The sequence below is a fragment of the Cheilinus undulatus genome, linkage group 5 (genome assembly GCF_018320785.1).
Source record: "Cheilinus undulatus linkage group 5, ASM1832078v1, whole genome shotgun sequence".
Lineage (NCBI taxonomy): Eukaryota > Metazoa > Chordata > Actinopteri > Labriformes > Labridae > Cheilinus > Cheilinus undulatus.
This window is the reverse complement of record NC_054869.1, coordinates 7,648,432-7,654,643: the sequence shown is the minus strand read 5'-3', so window position 1 is coordinate 7,654,643 and position 6,212 is coordinate 7,648,432.

Here is a 6,212-nt window from a genome sequence, read left to right as displayed (position 1 = left end):
GCAGAAAAGACACCATTTCTCCCAGAAATTGTTGCAATTACAAATGTTTTTGGTATACACGTTTATTTCCTTTATGTGCATTGGAACAACACAAAAAATCCGAAGAAAAAAGACAAAATTGACATAATTTTACACAAAACTCAAAAAAATGGGCCAGACAAAATTATTGGCACCCTTTTAAAACTGGGGGGAAATCATGTTATTTCAAGCATGTGATGCTCATTTAAACTCACCTGTGGCAGTAACAGGTGCTGGCAATCTAGAAATCACACCTGAAACCAGTTAGAATGTCTAAAAGTTGACTCAGCCTTTGTGTTGTGTACCTGTGTGTGTCACACCAAGCATGGAGAAGAGAAAGAAGAGCCCAGAATTGTCTGAGGACTTAGGAAACAAAATTTGGGAAAAATATGAACAATCTCAAGGTTTCAAGACCATCTCCAGAGATCTTGAAATTCCTTTGTCCACTGTGCGTAATATAATCAAGAAGTTTACAACCCGTGGAACTGTGGCTAATCTCCCTGGATGTGGACAGAAGAGAAAAAGTGACAAAAGAATGCAACGCAGGATAGTTGGAATGGTGGATAAACATCCTCAGTCAACCTCCACATAAATTCAGGCTGTCCTGCAGACTCAGGGTGCAAAAGTGTCAGCTGGGACCATATGTCGTCATCTGAATGAGATGAAGCGCTATGGCAGGGGGCCGAGGAGAACCCCAGTGCTGACAAAGAGACATAAAAAGCCAGACTGGAGTTTGCAAACATGTACCTGAGAAAGCCTAAATCCTCCTGGGAGAACATTTTGTGGACAGATGAGATTAAGGTAGAGCTTTTTGGAAAAGCAGGTCATTCTACTGTTTAAAGAAAACAGAATAAGGCCTACAAAGAGAAGAACACAGTACCTACAGTCAAACATGGTGGAAGTTCAAGGATGTTTTGGGGTTATTTTGTTGCCTCTGGCACTGGGTGCCTTGACTGTGTGCAAGGAATCAGGAAATCTAAGATTATCAAAAAATTTTGGACCACAATGTAGGGTCTAGTGTCAGAAAGCTGGGTCTGTGTCAGAGGTCATGGGTGTTCCAGCAGGACAATGACCTGAAACAAACCTCAAAAAGCACCAAGAAATGACTGGAGACAAAGTACTGGAGAGTTCTGAAGTGGCCAGCAATGAGTCTGGATCTAAATCCCATTGAACACCTATGGAGAGACCTCAAAACTGCTGTTGCAAGAAGCACCCTTCAAATCTGAGAGACCTGGAGCAGTTTGCAAAAGAAGAGTGGTCCAAAATTCCACTTGAGAGGTGTAAGAAGCTTGTTGATGGTTATAGGAAGTGATTGGTTTCAGTTATTTTTTTCCAAGGGTGTGCAACCAAATATTAAGTTGGGGGTGCCAATAATTTTGTCCGGCCCATTTTTTAAGTTTTGTGTAAAATTATGTCAATTTTGTCTTTTTTCTTTGGATTTTTTGTCTTGTTCCAATGCACATGAAGGCAATGAACACATGTATACCAAAAACATTTGTAATTGCAACAATGGGCTCTATGCATGCCAGGGGGTGGCGTATTTCCGGTGGAAAATAAGGCCGCGTCACAACTTCTGCCCAACGTTAACTTCTAAGCCAAAATGGAATCCAAACCCTCCCATGCTGCCTTAATTTGTCCGATTTGTGGTGGGGGTTTTTTGTTTTGTTTTGTTTTTTTGTTTTGTTTTGTTTTTTTGTTATTTCAATTGTTGTTTGTGTTTACTCTACCATCATCACTTGGCATCCAAACATGCTAAAATGATGTTTCAAAAACAGGATAAAAGCACTTCTGGACATCATTGCTGTGTGCTGCAATGTACATCTTCAGCTAAATTTAACTCGTCTTTGACAGGCAACTCATGCAAACAGCGAGTAAACTGCAATGAATTTACCACCAAACACCATTTTCTTCTCCCAACTGGAAGTGTTGAAGCTGTCTAATGCCAAATGCGGAAGCAGTTCATGCATAGAGCCCATTTCTGGTAGAAATTGTGTATTTTCTGGAAAAATTCCAGGGGGTGCCAATATTTTTGTCCATGACTGTATAAACTTTGTAAAACTATGTAAACTTTACCTTGATGATTTAAAATATACTTGTTAAGTTATAGTAATCTGAAAAAGTAAGAGTAAAAATAATTAAATTAGATTAAAAGTCAGGCAGATGGGAAAAGAAATTAATGTTATTTCATATTTTCAATTTTGCATGTAACATTTCTGACTTAATTATGAGTTTGACTTTTTTCATGTTTTGACTTTTTCAAATTTTAACCCTCAAGATTTACAATTTAAAATTCCAATCATATTTTTACATTTGAAACTTGTGATTTTGACTTTCTATCTCAAATATTTGTCTTAAAAAACAGTGTTTTGCCTTTAAATTTTGTGTTTTGACCCTTTGAACTAATAAGTTTGACTTTTTATCTCAGACTTTGAGCCTTTAAACTTAATCATTTTGACTTTTTCAGCTCAGAATGATTTATTATCTGTTTATTTATATATATATGTGTGTATATATATATATATATACAGTGCTTAACAAATTTATCTGACCACCTGTCATATTTGTCTCAAAGACCATCCAGCATCATGAAGTGCTTTAATGCAAACGCTTTCATTTTCAGTCAGCTCTCCACGTTTTACCATTTTGAAGAGGAATGAGGAATTTCAAACTGAATTCACCTTTTCATACCCAAATTTGAGCTGGCTCACTGGGCTTCTCTGAGAAGTCAGAAATGAATCAAGTATAACATTCAACCACTAAAACTCATTTTCTGTTCAGGAATGCTAGTAAATAACTATAATTTGACATATTAATCAAGAAATAATAATAATGTGCTTTTTTTAAATCAGTAATTTGAAAATTCATGGATAATAATCATTATATTTTAGCATTAAAATTATCATTTCGGTCAAAGAGCTTCTACATATTAGTGTATTAACCATTACAGAAACAAAAAGAAATGATTTTGGTAATTACCAATGCTGTTCATTTAGGGCAGCTGAGGCATAAACCTTACTTTGGTTAGGGTTAGGGTGGTCTAATGAATTTGTTAAGCACTATATATATATATAAATTTTATCATTGGCAGAGATCAGAGGTAATGAAGCTCATACAGTCGTGGACGGAAGTATTGGCACCCCTGGAATTTTTCCAAAAAATTAAACCATTTCTCCCGGAAACTGTTGCAATTACAAATGTTTTGGTATACATGTGTTCATTGCATTTATGTGCATTGGAACAAGACAAAAAATCAGAAGAACAAAGACAAAATTGACATAATTTTACACAAAACTCAAAAAATGGGCCAGACAAAATTATTGGCAACCTCAAATTAATATTTGGTTGCACACCCTTGGAAAAAATAACTGGAACCAATCACTTCCTATAACCATCAACAAGCTTCTTACACCTCTCAAGTGGAATTTTGGACCACTCTTCTTTTGCAAACTGCTCCAGGTCTCTCAGATTTGAAGGGTGCTTCTTGCAACAGCAGTTTTGGGATCTCTTCATAGGTGTTCAATGGGATTTAGATCCAGACTCATTGCTGGCCACTTCAGAACTCTCCAGTACTTTGTCTCCAGTCATTTCTTGGTGCTTTTTGAGGTTTGTTTCAGGTCATTGTCCTGCTGGAACACCCATGACCTCTGACACAGACCCAGCTTTCTGACACTAGACCCTACATTGTGGTCCAAAATTTTTTGATAATCTTAGATTTCCTGATTCCTTGCACACAGTCAAGGCACCCAGTGCCAGAGGCAACAAAATAACCCCAAAACATCCTTGAACTTCCACCATGTTTGACTGTAGGTACTGTGTTCTTCTCTTTGTAGGCCTTATTCTGTTTTCTTTAAACAGTAGAATGACCTGCTTTTCCAAAAAGCTCTACCTTAATCTCATCTGTCCACAAAATGTTCTCCCAGGAGGATTTAGGCTTTCTCAGGTACATGTTTGCAAACTCCAGTCTGGCTTTTTATGTCTCTTTGTCAGCACTGGGGTTCTCCTCGGCCCCCTGCCATAGCGCTTCATCTCATTCAGATGACGACATATGGTCCCAGCTGACACTTTTGCACCCTGAGTCTGCAGGACAGCCTGAATTTATGTGGAGGTTGACTGAGGATGTTTATCCACCATTCCAACTATCCTGCGTTGCATTCTTTTGTCACTTTTTCTCTTCTGTCCACATCCAGGGAGATTAGCCACAGTTCCACGGGTTGTAAACTTCTTGATTATATTACGCACAGTGGACAAAGGAATCTCAAGATCTCTGGAGATGGTCTTGAAACCTTGAGATAGTTCATATTTTTCCCACATTTTGTTTCCTAAGTCCTCAGACAATTCTGGGCTCTTCTTTCTCTTCTCCATGCTTGGTGTGACACACACAGGTACACAACACAAAGGCTGAGTCAACTTTTAGACATTCTAACTGGTTTCAGGTGGGATTTCTAGATTGCCAGCACCTTATACTGCCACAGGTGAGTTTAAATGAGCATCACATGCTTGAAATAAAATGATTTCCCCCCAGTTTTAAAAGGGTGCCAATAATTTTGTCTGGCCCATTTTTTTTAATTTTGTGTAAAATTATGTCGATTTTGTCTTTTTTCTTCGGATTTTTTGTGTTGTTCCAATGCACATGAAGGCAATGAACAAATGTATCCCAAAAACATTTGTAATTGCAACAGTTTCTGGGAGAAATGGTGTCTTTTCTGCAAAAATTCCAGGGGTACCAATATTTTTGTCCATGATTGTAAGTAACAGGCAGAGGTGTGTTAAAAATGCCCTGAGAAGATAAATGCGATCTTGTTGGAAAGAAAGAATACATTGGGGAACTAAACATGGCAGAAAAAAAATAAACCTGCAGACAGTAAAGCAGGAACACAGTCTGTTTACAGTCTTTATACTGTCCACCATGGACTTGGAGAGATCCGCAGAATAAATTGCATTTAAATCATAAGGTTGCCTGGAAAACATTTAACTCAGTATTAACTGCTCTATTTCAACCGGAGAAAGCAATTTCCATGTGCGCTTGGTGTCTGTGTTCTCTTCCTTGTGTATTTATTTTTTACTATAAATGGTTTGCTGTCTTGGTCAGTTTTGACCCTAAGGGATTTCCTGCTTAAATAAAGGTTAAATATATCCCATGACCATGGGAACGCCTCGAGTTCCCAGTGAAGGAGCTGGAACACATTGCTGAGGGAACAGACATCAGGCTTCGCCTGTATTTGAATGTTGTTCATCCATTGGGTAGTGCAGCCACTGATCCAGAGGCTGTTGGCACATAATCATTAGTTATGAGCAATTAAGAAAGCATTAAATACTTATCTTACTGTCTAGAAAATCAAATCAGCAAAATAAGTCAACTGTAAAGCTCCATATAAGACCAAATATGAGACCAAGATAGAACATTTTAACTTTTAATGCAACCTGTAACATACAAATATATTTAAATCAACTAAAATCTTTTGGGGAAAGTAATAAAAGAGGAAAACTGGCCATAGTAAATGTTCTCACAAAAAGCCTTCAGGTATCTGCTGGAAAGGTGACAAAGATGCTTTGGTTGTGGGTCAGTGTAACCACAGCCCAAGCATCTACAGAAGAATGCTTCACCAGAAGAGGATAGAAGTTTAGGACCTGGCCTGAACCCGGACCTGAATCCTGCTGAAATCTGTGGGGTGATCTAGCGAAGGTTGTGCACAGGAAATTCCCTCATAATCTGACAGATTCTGAGCACTTTTCCAAGGAGGAATAGACTATTTTTTTCCAAGTTGAGATAAATTATGCAGGTAGACTTCTACCTTAAAAGCCAGAATACTGTAATAAAATGAATATGCACTGTGATGAAGTATTAGTCTAGGGGATGTGCATGTATCTATATAAACAGGTTTTCCTATAAATAAATAATATTGTTAATCAGAAATTCATGTTTATGTTGTTTAATATTACTCCAAATTGGATATATTTGTATTCAAAGAAATCCTTGTTAATGGACTTACAGGTTAGGTAGTAATGCAAGGATCTCCAAAAGGTTTATATCAGCATTACTCAACCCTGCTCAACCAAAGAGCCAAATTGTTGAAAAATACTTTTGCCATAATCTATATGGTAAAAAAAAAAAATGGGTTTAAGTTGCAAACAAAATAAGTTAAAGAGGGCAAAATGGTCAAAAGGCAGCAAAAAGGGGGCAATATTGGCATAAA